Here is a 14,630-nt window from a genome sequence, read left to right as displayed (position 1 = left end):
AGCCAGTAGTTGAAACCTCAGACTGGAGAAGAAAGGAAGTCATCTACTGATAGCACTGTTTATTTATTTATTTATTTTTTGCGGTACGCGGGCCTCTCACTGTTGTGGCCTCTCCCGTTGCGGAGCACAGGCTCTGGACGCGCAGGCTCAGCGGCCATGGCTCACGGGCCCAGCCGCTCCACGGCATGTGGGATCTTCCCGGACCGGGGCACGAACCCGTGTCCCCTGCATCGGCAGGCGGACTCTCAACCACTGCGCCACCAGGGAAGCCCTGTTTATTTAGTTTTGAATGCATTTGCTCAGAGCCCTAGCCTGCCATCTGAAATACAGATATGCAGCTACCATTTTGGGGGTAGGTAAGAGTTCAAACTCTGGAATCACAACCTACTAACTGGGCAAATATTAGGTTGAATCATACGAACTTGCTGATATTAGACTGTTCTGACCTGCAAAAACAGGAATTCCACATGGCTCAGGTTAATAACTTATCTCTTTTCCTTGGTTTCCTCATGTGTGAAATGCAGATCGGCACTAACCTGGAGGGGACGCAGAGAGAAGACAGGGAGGTGCTCAGATAGCCCCTGGCTCACACCCCCTGCTCAGTGATGTCCACTCTACCATGCCGCCGCCTCAGCCTCTGCCGCTATTGGTGAAGAAGAACTCGGGGTCCATCAGCTGAACCCAGGGGGACCCAGACTGTTTCTGGGACATGTGACACTGACAAACCAAAGCAGATTAGTCATCTTAGCTGAATGTGGACCTTCATTCTAATCCCAGGGTTAGGAAAGAAGAATAAGGTTCATACCACAGATTTTTCAGGTCATTCTGAGAACTGAAGATTTTGCCTTTCCTCTCAGTCCAGAACAATCAGTTCCAATACCTGGCAAAGGGCTTTTATGATGGGGTTTTGCTGTAACAAAACTGGGCCCCACCTTTAGCCTTACATCTGTGTTTGTAGCAACCCCACACACGCATCCATCTTATCAATTTAATTACGTAGGCACACAAACACACACATTGGGAAGCACATGCGAAACAAAGGAGAGAGCCTCATCATTATAGAGTACAAAAAGGTTACACTGGATTTCTTCTTTCGGTAACTAACAGGAAGCAATAAAGAGAGGAAACAAAACATTCTGCTGTGGTATTATCATAATTCAATAAAATTTATTAACTTAAGCAAATTCACTTGGCTTTTTATAGCTCCAGGAATCTAGGAAATATCTTCCTTTACATATAATGAGGAAGTGCATCTTTAGGTCTCTTAATATGTTTCTTCCCTGTAACATTCCTGCGTTTTGTCTGTTCTCTTCGAGTTCATTCCCTTGATGCTAAAGCAATCTGTTCACACAAGAACAGGGAACACTACCATCCTTAGGTCAAAGGATAGCTGGGGGAGACTTTGGATTCCAAAGCCAGAGCTTCCCTACTCTGTAGACCCCATAGTTATGATGTCACACATCTAAAAAAGAAAACAACCTTGGGCCTGGCTTGGTTTAAATTCTCTCTCAAGCAGGCCTCCTTTAAATATGAGAAAGTTCAACTCTCAACATGTATTAACAAAAGGTGTTTACAACAGAACACCTGGTTGTGCCTTATAATGGCTTTGCTCTGTGAATTAATTCCTTTGTCCTTCCTGGTGACAAAGGTTGAGCTTTGGAACTTCTGGGTATGGCTAGGCAGGGCATTTTTGCTTGGCGTGGCTCTCTTAAATGGGTAGAAAAGGCTTGGTTGGGCACCTGGTATTTTGTGGCCAGTAATTATACAACAATTGTTACTGTGCATTACCGAAACTTCAGTTTTTGACCAGAGGCCAGTTGCACTCTAAAACAAACATCTTTTGAAAGCCTAGTGTGTTTTGAAATGATTCTAAAATCCACTTTGCAAATAGGATTTGGTACAAGTCAGATTTTTTTTTTACATGATGCTTTGCTTTAAGGCAGCACTTCTTTGCCTGTCAGTTGGTCTGACTTCTGCAGCTCTTACAAGTGATCTTTCCACCTAAGTCGTCTTAATGCTTCCTTTTCCCATCATCACTATGGATGACATGTACAATGACATGTCCTCCTGGGAACAGATTACCTCTATGGTGCATGCTCATAACTGAGGTAGGGGAAGTGATAAACATTTAAACACACAGAGAAACAAATCCCCTTTTCCACATTTAGAAGACTAGGGAATCATCTATAGACAGGCTTTCCCAGCTGTGAGTTTTCCTCTGAGAAGACCAGGTCATCAGTTCTTAAGTGAAAACTTGATCACCAAGATTGTCAGATCAATCCTTTGCGGGTGGAGCCATAGGGGACAAGGTGGAGGAGGGGGAAGTGTACATTTAAAGACCAATCAGGCAGAAAGGGGTCTAACCTGCTAGTTCCCAAATATAATAACTTCCATTAATGCCTCTTCCCCTCACTGTTAGTTGCAGGAAAATGACACAGAGACTTCACTCTACCAGGACCTGCTGAAGTTACATGTGATACACATGTGATTGAGAAATGGTTTGTTTCTTGGTATTCCCTGTCCCCACCTCCATGCCTTGGACAGCAGGCCCTTGTTTCATTGCCTCAAGGTAGGGGAATGACGTGACAGGATAAAAAGCAAAACAAGGACGAGAAACTTCTCTGAGTTGCGTTTTGTGTTATAAATGCCCTCAGAGGACTGGAGAGGATTTGGTGTATAGCCAAAGTTATTTGGAGGAAAAAGGTTTGGGGAGAGTGGGTTTTCCCTGGAAGATGAGGAAACACTTCCTCTCACTGGGGTGGGAGGAGAGATGGATGAAAAATGAGAGAGCAAAGGCCTGAGTGCGTCCTTCCCTCCTCCCCTCCCCTCCTTCCTCGGAAAGGCACAAGCCTGGAGAGAAGCATGGCTGTGGCGTGTGGGTCTACGAAGCTTCCCGGACCCTGGAGTGGCCCCAAAGTAGCAGGGAGCTGCTGGACACACATGGGCCGTGTGGGCAGGAAGGAGGCACACATGCATCACTATCAGTGGGGACACTAGAAGGAACTGTAGTCATCTGGGTTGGTGCCTTCTCAAAGAGCTGACTTAAGGAGCACATGGATCCCCCAGTACCTTGGCACTAACCCCTGCACCCCCGCCATGTCCCACCCCAAACCCAGACACGCCCTCGAAGGCAGAGAGATATAAAATGACGGGACTCATTGCTGACACCTTCCAAGAGAGAGCAGGGGCTTAAAAGATAAATTAGGTTGATTTATAGTAGAATAAAAATATATTTCTTGCACACTTGGATCTGTGCCTAATCTAGTCTGAGCTTCTGGGGTAGACAGGGTGGTGTAGTGGAGAGACTGACAACCTAAGAGAGAGCTCTGTCACAGTACTGTGTGACTTTGGACAAGTCATGTGACTACTCTGGGTCTCGAGGTCCTCAATCATTTCCCCTATTAAATCTGTCCTGACAACTCACAGCGCTGTTGTGAGGAATGGGATGTTGCACGTGGATGTCACAGAATACAGTACAAAGCAAGGAGGCAGCCTAAATGGTATCAAATGCAAAGCATAATTAGAAGAAAAATACTGCATAATAACTCACCTTGGAGAAACTTGCAGGAAAGATTGGCGAGACACCCATCAATTTCGTTTTCTCTTCCTGGCACACAAAAGACATTTCCTGGCTTCCTTGCAGTTAGGATGGGACCCTGTGATTGGGTTCTGCCAGTGGGATGTGGCAGAAGTAGTGGACGTAGTCACAGACTTTAACGTACTCCTTTCTCCCTTGGTGGCAACTGTTGAGGCCAAATGTTGAAGCATTTTTTGTTTGTTCGTTTTGTTTGTTTTTTAGGCCGCACCATGCAGCATGCGGGATCTTAGTTCTCCAACAAGGGATCAAACCTATGCTCCCTGCATTGGGAGCATGGAGTCTCAACCACGGGACCACCAGGGAATTCCCAAGCTGATGGCATTTTAAGATGAAAGGAGCCTGATCCCAAAGTCACCACTTGAAGGAGTCACCCAGGAGAGCCCCCTACCTACACTGAATTGTGGTGTAAGATGTAAACTTTTATCATGTTAAGTCAATAATATTTGGGGGTTATGTGTTAATGCAGCCTATCTAGCCTCTCCTGACTGGCATAGTAATAGAATAATAGGATAATAATATAATGATTATTATATATATACACATATCACGTATAACATATATTATGAGATGTCTCAAGGCATGAAGAAGTGGCAAGTCTATATCTTTCCTTCCATATTATAAAGAACATAAAATTCAGGGCTTCCCTGGTGGCACAGTGGTTGAGAGTCCACCTGCCGATGCAGGGGACATGGGTTCGTGCCCCGGTCCAGGAAGATCCCACATGCCGCGGAGCGGCTGGGCCCGTGAGCCATGGCCGCTGAGCCTGCACGTCCGGAGACTGTGCTCCGCAACGGGAGAGGCCACAACAGTGAGAGCCCCGCGTCCCGCAAAAAAAAAAAAAAAAAAAGAACATAAAATTCAATCTGTGCTGTTCTTGGGCAAAGATGTCACAGGCACAAGTTACAATGACATCCCTGTCTATGGCTTGCTCAGAGGAAGCACATTCACCAATAGACCTGGGGGAAATCTCTCACCTGGAGTTGACAGACCCCAGGCCCTCTGCACCACCTCACCACAGCTGCTGAGATTTTACCTGCATGACTGCTGCCCGGTCTTAGCTGGGAGACAGCACCCCCTCCCTCCTCGGCTCATATTCTCCATGGACACTCAGCGTTCGAACAGGGAGGACCCAGAAGATGCTCTTGGATCCAGGCAATGAGGAAACCCATTCTGTAGGGAGCACAGCTGTTACAAAACATCTCAAAGCAGTAGGTTTTGTTTGTTTGCTTATTGTCATCTCCATTCCCCAAACAGTTCCAACATACACACATTTGCTGCTTAACTCCTGCTCAAGTCACCAAAGCAGGTGGTACTATTGACTGTACTCAGAGACCAAAATTTCCCTGCAGCCCGGGAGGCTGTCCAACTGCAGACAGCAGGACAGTCATGCTTTCTCCAGAAACCACACTCTCTTTGTCCAGGACTGGCAAGAGAGCCCAGTTATCCTGGAAGGTCCTGGGCTTCAAATTTCCTCTGCCTCAGGTCCGGTCACCACACCCTCTCTGGATAAGGTTTTATTCTAATACCTTTGACCAGTGGGAATGATCTTTAGGGAGGGTTGGTTCCTTCATTCCTTAACAAAGACTACCCTCCTTTGGACCAGTTAGCTGTCTTTGATCCATAGCAGAGAATCCTGCCCAGTGGGCATGCATACTTGGGCCATTGGTCACACAGGGTGAATGAGGAACCATGAATACAATGGGAAATTTGTCAGCATAATAGAATGAAATCTCAATGCTGCTATCCTACTGAAGCCAGGTAAGTGCAACTGTACCATCATCTTTGAATAAATGGTACTGACCTTCAGAAAAAGAAAGCATTAATATACTTTCTCTAGGTATTATTATTATTGTTATTATTACTGATGTGCTGAGAATTGGTAACCTGAAGGGTAAAAATACTTTAGCTGTTTTTCATTGTTGCTTTCTAAAATAAACGCTTTAAAAAAAACTAATATGCGCTTGTTGTGGTAAATTTTCTAAATACAGAAAGGTACACAAAATGTTTTAATAATGTCTATCAGCTTGTCTTGTGATACAGAGAGCTATGTACATGTCTATCTCCCTTCTACATTATATAGTTCTTGAGGGAAGAAATCATAGATAGCATTTCTTCATCTTTGTGTAGCCCAGGACACCAGTTTGTGGAATGAGTGTCATTCAATGAATTTGGGAAAGTTGGTGTTCTCACCTGCCTTTGTGGACCAGAGTCTCAACAGTTGAAAACAAAATTTAAAAAGATACCTGTAATAAAGACTACCTACACCCAGGTGGAGTGTTGCATGACCGTGGTCTCTGAAGTCAGACAGACATGGCCTGGAACCTATCTCCAATCTTAGCAGTGTGTCCCCCGGCAAGTTATTTCAATGCTCTGAGTCTTGTCTGATGAATTGCCCTCATTCCTGGACCCAAGCTTATGGAATGATCACTACTTGAAACATTAATCCCTGGAGGTGGCCCAATTTTAGCGCTTTAAATCCCACACCTTGGAAAATTCCTTAATCTCAGGCAACCAGGAAGGTTGGTCACCCTACGGAGAGGTAGGACAAATCACACACTGGCTCTTAAAGCTTTTGTGTAGAAGCAAAATACAACACTTATGCTTATTTCAGTGACCCAAGCAAGTCACACGGCCACAGAGAACTCCAAGGGGGTGGGGAAGTGCCATCCTACTATATTCCCGGGAGGAAACCTGGAAATATTTGATTGCCACCGGCTTCACCCTTCCACTCCCATCAGGGTTTATAGTCCCCTTAGGGTGACATTCAGCTCTAGCACCTGATTTTAGCACACTTATTGTCAATGGATTTTTATTCCCCACACTCCACTCCAAGAATGGCATTGGTAGTAAGTTGGGCCGTGGATGCCAAAGACAGAATCAGCTTCTCCTTCAGTGACATCCATTCATTCATTTATTGATTAGTGGATTCACTGACTAGACAAAACGCTGATTGAACCCCTCTTTTGTTGGAGATGTGATATGATGTGATCTTCAGTACAAAATATTTAAGTACAAGAAATGGTGAGCTGGTAAAATTAGGTTTTTACTGTGCCATTTACAGATCTCATTTCCCCCATTAAATTATTTTGTGGATAATTTGATATTTTCTCTCCTGCCTCTTCTCAGTGTTCACTAAAGACTGAATTTGTAGGCTTAAAGTGAGTAACACTCGGGCTTCCCTGGTGGCGCAGTGGTTGAGAGTCCGCCTGCCAATGCAGGGGACACGGGTTCGTGCCCCGGTCCGGGAAGATCCCACATGCCGCGGAGCGGCTGGGCCCGTGAGCCATGGCCGCTGAGCCTGTGCGTCCAGAGCCTGTGCTCCGCAGCGGAAGAGGCCACAACAGTGAGAGGCCCGCGTACCAAAAAAAAAAAAAAAAAAAGTAAGTAACACTACTAAAGGGCTCAAAGTAATAAGTTCATACCTGCTCAGCCAAAGAGCATCGCCCACCCATGGCTCTGCCTCCTGCGTTAGGTGCAGGGTTTGGGGAAGGGGACAGGACTTAAAATTGGAAAGTTGTGATGCTCCTACATATTTATTAGTCTCCGCAGCTTGATTTTATGCTCTAACTGTGCCATCAGCCATTCCCAGATGCAGGGGACTGCTTCCAAAGGTCTAGGTCACAGTGGTTTCAATCACCTGGGGAGCATTGAAAAACTCATGCCCAGGCTACATCCCAAACCAATTAGATCAGAATCTCTGGGGTGAGGTAAGACTCAGGCATTGGTATTTTTAATGTTTCCCAGGTGAGTCCATTGGCCTAGGACTGTGGTTCTAAATATGAAACATATATCGGAATCAGCTGGAGGGCTTGTTAAACCATATCCACTGGGTCACGCCCACAGAATTTGTGATTCAGTAGGCCTGGGGTGTAGCCTGAGAATTTGCATTTCTAACAAGTTCCCAGATGATAATTATGCTGCCATTTGGAGACCACATTTTGAGAACCACTGTTCTAAGAGACCTTCAGCATCCTTAACAACTGAATGGAATGGGCATGGGCTAGTGGCAGGGAGGCCTATTCTAGATGTTCATTACCTCTGGAGAATCCACTCAGGTTGCACTCCCAACTCAGGTCTGCTTGCGAGCAATCTCTATAAGAAAGAAGTGAAATAAAATGGCCTTGTAGATAGTTGTGAGGTTTAAGTGAGATAAGGCATACCAAGCCCTTAGTGCAAAAGTGGCCACAAAGTAAGCACTCAAACGATGCTAGCATGCAATGCTAAACCATTTTTCCCCAGAAACCCAGGAGTGAACAGGAACATCGGAGAAGGGGCTGAAACCTCCATACCTCCCACGAGTCTTTCTTCTTTTCTTGCCCGTTCTCTTTTAAAATAATTTTTGAAAAGGAAATAAACATTTATGATTTAAAATACATAATCGTACAAAAGGATGAGAAGTAATTTTGCCTCCCCCAGAAGATCTCTAATCCTCCAATTCTGCTCACAGAGATAAGCACTAGTTCCAGTTTCTTACATATGCCTCCGGACGCCAGGCTCAGCGGCCGTGGCTCACGGACCCAGCCGCTCCGCGGCATGTGGGATCTTCCCAGACCGGGGCACGAACCCGTGTTCCCCGCATCAGCAGGCGGACTCTCAACCACTGCGCCACCAGGGAAGCCCTAGGGGCATTTTTTTTTTAGCTAAAACTACAAGTAAGTATGTGTGTGTGTCCACCTCTTTTTTAAAAGTATTAATGATAGAGGGCCTCCCTGGTGGCACAATGGTTAAGAATCTGCCTGCCAATACAGGGTACACAGGTTCGAGCCCTGGGCTGGAAAGATCCCACATGCCGCGGAGCAACTAAGTCCGTGCGCCACAACTACTGCACCTGCGCTCTAGAGCCAGTGAGCCACAACTACTGAAGCCCACATGCCACAACTACTGAAGCCCATGCGCCTAGAGCCCATGCTTCGCAACAAGAGAAGCCACTGCAATGAGAAGCCCGTGCACTGCAACGAAGAGTAGCCCCCACTCGCCACAACTAGAGAAAGCCCACGTGCCGCAACGAAGACCCAACGCAGACAAAAATAAATAAATAAAATTATTAAAAAAAGTATTAATGATAGCGTGTTATATACATTCCTTTTGCAATTCTTTTTTTTGTGTGTGTGTGGTACGCGGGCCTCTCACTGTTGTGGCCTCTCCCGTTGCGGAGCACAGGCTCTGGACGCGCAGGCTCAGCGGCCATGGCTCACGGGCCCAGCCGCTCCGCGGTATGTGGGATCCTCCCGGACCGGGGCACGAACCCGTGTCCCCTGCATCGGCAGGCGGACTCCCAACCACTGCGCCACCAGGGAAGCCCTGCAATTTTTAAAAATATTTATTTGGCTGCATTGGGTCTTCGTTGCACCATGTGGGATCTTGGTTGCAGCACGGTGGCTCTCTAGTTGTGGCGCAGGGCTCTAGAGTGCACGGGCTTAGTTGCCCCACAGCATGTGGGATCTTAGTTCCGACCAGGGATTGAACCCACATCCCCTGCATTGGAAGGCAGATTCTTAACCACTGGACCACCAGGGAAGTCTCTGCAATCTTTTTTTAATGTACATACTTGTGCAAGCTTTTTTTTTTCACTTAGGACTACATCTTGGGGATAGTTTCATATTAATGCATATAAATCTACATTATTCTTTTTCATGAGTCTGCATCATCCCACTGCAACTATGTAGCGTAAATTACTTAAACAGTCTTCTATAAATGGATGTTTAGCTGTTTTCCTGTTTGTTTGTTTTTGCCATTATAAGCATTCAAACAGCCAGTCAAACAGTCCTATCAGGTAAATTCATTAAGGTGAAATTGTCGCATCAAGATTACGTCCAATTTCCCTTTGGATCCAAACTGCCAAACTCCCTGGGAACTTCCAAGGAGTGGTATAGTAGCAAAGGTTCTGCTGCCAGGCTGCAAGCGTTCAGCCACTGGTTCAGCCACTTACTAGTTGTATAACCTGGGGCAAATGACTCTGCATCCTTGTGCCTCAGTTTCCTCATTCGCAAAGTGATGAGAGTAACAGTTCTTTCCTCACAGGGCTGTTATGAGGACTAAATGAGAGAAGAGCTGTGAAACAGTACAACAACTGACAAAGCAAGTCCTTGGTAACTCCGACTCCAAACAGAAAAGGTCAGAACAAGATGAGTAGAATCCATGAGACAACGGTGGGTAACCCAGATTATCCCATCTTGGGTGGGCCTCTGCTTCCATGAGGCACCAATAGTTCCCAATGACCCCATATCTGGGGTTCAAGTAGGCTACACTGATAGGGCTTGTGTTAGAGGGCGTGACATGCCTAAGGGGTCAGGCAATTTCACAAGGACCATTGTGACTTCCCTGAGGATCAGGCCCCTGCCTTTGCTTTGGGTCCTGTCACAGCAACTAATACAACTAAGTGCGGGGTTCCAGCACTACAGCTTCCAAGGGAGTGATGTGCCAAGAGTGAGATTTAATGCTGACGACAGGTGTAGGAGGCTTACTTGGGGAAACCAATACTGCAAGAAGTGAAGCGACTTGCCCAAGATTACACAAAAGGAATGATGAAGGTGGAATTAGCAATTAGCATAGTAGAAAGCATTGTCTTTCAATGGTGCAAAACAGTCTCCAGCTCTCTCTCTCTCTCTCATTTAAGGCATGGTGTTGGCCATGTAAAGAAATGATGGTGGTGATAATGATGATGCCTATGACAACAGCAGTTAACTAACGTGGATTGAACACTATGGGCCAGGTGCTGTGCTAAGCATTTTATATGGATTATTTTACTTAATTCACTCAACCCTCCAGTTGAGTGTTCACTAGGTGCCAGGTGCTCTTCTAAGCACTTTATACGTTCAGATTCATTTCATTGTCACAACAATCTCATGAGGTAGGTACTAATACTATCTCATTTTACAGATGATGAGCTGTAGAAAGGTTAGCTAACTTCCAAAACGCTAGTGAACAGTGGATTTGCAGTTCTGACCCAGATATTCTGGCTGTTTTTTGTTTGTTTTTTAAAACTTCTGACGCAGGAGGTTGTATTAATCACACTCCTTAGTCTGTAGTACCCTCTCCTTATCAGTCTCTGCAATGCCCCCCTCTTGTTTTATCAATCAGTCATCTCACTTTATTTGGGTCTCCCCCCACCCTCCTCCTTTGGCCTACAAGCAACCATTCTACTGTACTTAATGTGTACCTTGCTGTTTGTGTGAGTTGCAAAATCTGTGTTATAACACAGGTCGTGTTATGTTGTGTGCAGTTTCTTATTCACTGTTCCAAGGGCAGCAAAAGCCTGTGTCATCATTATGTAAGACCGCTGCTGCTAAAGGCTGCCCCCAAATGCTTGAACTACCATACTAGAAAAGTTAACTCACACACTGCCCTCTCTGCTGATGAGCATGAGCCAGAAAGTGAGTCTGAGAGCATGGAAATCATGTCGTCTTGGTTCCATTTTCAACTAACACATTAGGGTTACTACAGTTACAATACATCTGGAAAGGTCAGCAGGATGAAAGGATAAACTAGAGATCAGTGAACGTCCAAAGGTTGGTTGGGAGTCTGGCCTCTCTTACTTCCAACAGCTCCCCTAACCCCAGGTCACCCCAAATAACAACAAACCATATAAATATGATGGGCTTGCCATAAAACATGGCTTAGGGCAAATCCCCTAGCCTCCCACTTGCAAACAGATTATCACCCCAAGTTTCTGCAGAGGGCTGGGTCCATCTATGCTGGAGCTTTAGGAAAGCACCCAACTCACATATCCAAGTCAATTCCTGATGGAAAAAAATATTCTAAACCTAGAGGTGTAATTAAATGTGTATAAACCAATACAGTCATCTCAAACTCAGACTCATTTGCGGCGAAAAGCACTTCCACTGTTCTCTAGTGTTCAAAAATTCCACCTGCATCTCTACCACACTGACCAGCCCCCATTTCTCTCCTCCTCCCCCTACCTACACTACTTTCTTTCTTGCTATCAGGACTTTTATTGGTTGAATTGTATCCTCCCCAAAAGGAATGTGGAAGTCCTAACCCTTAGTACCTCAGAATGTGTCCTTATCCATAAATAGGGTCATTGCAGATGTAATCAGTTAAGATAAGGTCATTAATCCAACATGACTGGTGTCCTTATAAGAAGAAGGCCATGTGAAGGCACAGAGATACATGGAGAATGCTATGTGACAATGGAGACAGAGACTGGAGAGATGCATCTACAAGCCAGGGAACACCTAGGAATGCCAGTCATCACCAGAAGCTTGGAAAGAGGCATGAAACAGATTCTTCTACACAGTCCTCAGAAGGAACCAACCTTGCAAACACCCTGATTTTGGACTTCTAACCTCCAGAACTGGAGGAGTATAAATTTCTTTTGTTTTAAACCACCCAGTTTGTGGTACTTTGTTATGGAACCCCTATAAAACCAAGACTGGACAGCCCTTTCTAAGCCTGAGATCCATAGGGAGACATTCTAGCAAGGCTTTGACCAGCACCCCTGGTTCCATCACCCCTGCCCTCCCTAGGCAGCCAATACTGATGATCCCTACTCTGGATAGGACACACTGTCTAATTTCTCTGCTCCTGTCCACAGGCTATCAGGTGATAGTGAAATCTGATGAATTGGTTATGATGCAGAATCATTGTCACCCTTTCCCCAATATGAGTGTACCCCAAGGACTCACCCTTGGTCATCTTTTGCCACTCTTTCTACTCTCCCTTGGTAATTTAATCCAGTCTTCTGTTTCTCCATCTACTGGTATAACTTTGCAGGTCATCTGAAAATCTTTCCAGTCCTGAGCTTTTCTCCCAAGGCCCACATTTCTAGCTGCCTCCTGGACATCACTGCCCAATTGTCTCACTACATTAAATTCCCTGCGTCAACAAATGAACACACTGAGTTTCTCCCCCCAAACTTGCTAGGCCCTTACTTTTATCTGCCTACTCACCCAAGCCAGAGAGCCCCTCCTTGCCTTCCATATGCAACATCCATCAAATTCAGTAAACTCTAACCACCCCAATATCTCATATCTGTTCTTTCTCAGTTCTCACCACCACCTTTACCTTGTTACTCTCACCATACAACTGGACTAATACATTAGCACTCAGGAAACGGCAGCTGTTACAATCACATTCATCTCTCTTCTAATACATGTCACACCTGGTTGCTGAGTTCAGAAAGCATGGTCGTGAGCACACCACTTTCCTGCTCAAAAACCTTCAATGGCTTCCTATTGCCCAAATTATAAAGGCTGAACTCCATTGCCTGATACAGTTATACCTTGTTTTATTGCTCTTTGCTTTATCACGCTTTGCAGATATTGCCTTTTTTTTTTTTTACAAATTGAAGGTTTGTGGCAATTCTGCATCAAGGAAGTCTATCAGAGCCATTTTCCCAACAGCATTATTTTTTAATTAAGGTATGTACATTGTTGTTTTTTTCCCTTTTTTAGAAATAATGCTATTGCACACTTAACAGACTACAGTATAGCATATATATAACTTTTATATGCACTGGGAAACCAAATATTCATGTGATTTGCTTTATTCCGATATTCGCTTTACTGTGGTGTTCTGAAACCAAGTATGCAATATCTTCAAGTATGCCTGTGTATGCCCTGTACATAAGTCCAACCTATTGTTACAGCTAAATTTTCACCATCATTTTCTCTTCACATGTCCTTCATACCAGCTAAACTGAACTACTAACTATTTCTGCTACAAACAAACACTCCACACCTTCTGACCTCCTTTCCCATCACCTTTGTTCATAGTTTATCTTCCTGGGGCACTCTCCATTCCCCCATATCTGCATTTCCAAATCCTACTTATTCTTCAAAGCTCAGTTACAATACCACCTTCATAAAGCCATTATTAAAAAACAAAATTCAACTGAGTAAATTCCAAAGATCTTATTGTCTTTATTCAATGATTCATGAGTTGGGCAGTGTCCCATCTAGCAGATAGAAAGGAGCTCCAGGGAGCTGTACAAAATGGAAGACTTTTATAGGCAGAAGTGGGCAGGACAAGGAAAGAGCAAACTACCTCACATTTCTTTGGTGGATGGAAGGGGTCTATCAGGTGGATTACCTCACTAGTGCTGACCAGGAAATTCCAGACTGACTGGTTAAGATCACATTCCTGGGCGAAGTTGTAACTGCAATTAGGTTAGGTACTAAGTCTTGGTTTTTTGACATGGGCTTAGCACAGGTGACTCCATTTGGGGCCTGTTGTCTCTTTTTTAACAATTCCCATCCTTTGGGCAGCTTAACTGAGAGGTATGACAAGAAAAATTTAAGGTGTTAGTGCTATTCTCGGCTACTGCTCTGTAGTTCTCACAGCTTTTATTGATCCTCTGTGTGGTATTCACAGGTCATGACTTCAGGCTCACAACTTTTTAGTTGGTCATTGTCTTCATTCATTTTCTGGCATTCCAGTCTTAGGGAGGTCATTTGCTTAGTGGTTAATGGCTGCAAACATGCATTTAAGGCTTTTGAGAGAATACAACATGCCAGGGAGACTACCATGACTATTATTAGTAGGATAATTCCCAATGTCTGGAGTGTACCTCAGAGCCACGGTCCCCAAGACTCGAACCAATGAAAATCAAATAAGTCAAAGAAAGAACTAGATGAAGGAGTCACCCTTTTAAGCCAGTGGCTTGATTAGTGATCGTATGTAACTGAGTTTCAAGTTCTCCAGAAATGTTAATTCAGGTGCAGCAGGTGGTATTAGCTACAGAACAGGTATCTCCTTGTTCAGCTAAAAGATAATCAAGGGCTATCTTATTATCAAGAACCAACTTTGGCCAGAAAGTCCAAGGACTGTTGTTGGGCAGCTATTTTCTTAGCAGTAGATTCCACAATACTTTCAAGAGTTAAGGAGACGTTCCTGATCATAGCCTCATTCACATTTACTCCTAACCAGAGAAGTGGGGACCTGCCAAAGGAAGAGAATTCTGAATCATGAAAAATGCCTGGTAGGTTCTTTCTAACTCGATGATGCAAAATTCAGAGGTGTTGGCCAGTGAGGTTTCTCAGTTTGATTGTGGACTGTTTAGGGACATGGTTAG

The 14,630-nt window shown here is 44.8% G+C and overlaps 1 protein-coding gene and 1 pseudogene across 1 annotated transcript in view; both read right to left on the bottom strand.

Moving 5' to 3' along the window:
• The window catches only part of NFE2L2 (NFE2 like bZIP transcription factor 2), a 76,193-nt gene that overhangs the window by 55,263 nt on the left and 6,300 nt on the right, over positions 1-14,630 (bottom strand). The gene's annotated exons all lie outside the window — the stretch shown is intronic.
• On the bottom strand, positions 194-12,821 carry LOC113605098 (putative uncharacterized protein FLJ44553; annotated as a pseudogene).

Source organism: Aethalodelphis obliquidens, unplaced genomic scaffold, assembly GCF_003676395.1.
Source record: "Aethalodelphis obliquidens isolate GAN/ISIS:26980383/991018 unplaced genomic scaffold, ASM367639v1 scaffold2, whole genome shotgun sequence".
In the NCBI taxonomy this organism is placed as follows: Eukaryota; Metazoa; Chordata; class Mammalia; order Artiodactyla; family Delphinidae; genus Aethalodelphis; species Aethalodelphis obliquidens.
Note: the sequence above shows the minus strand (reverse complement) of the source record. Positions and strands in the feature narration are given on the sequence as shown.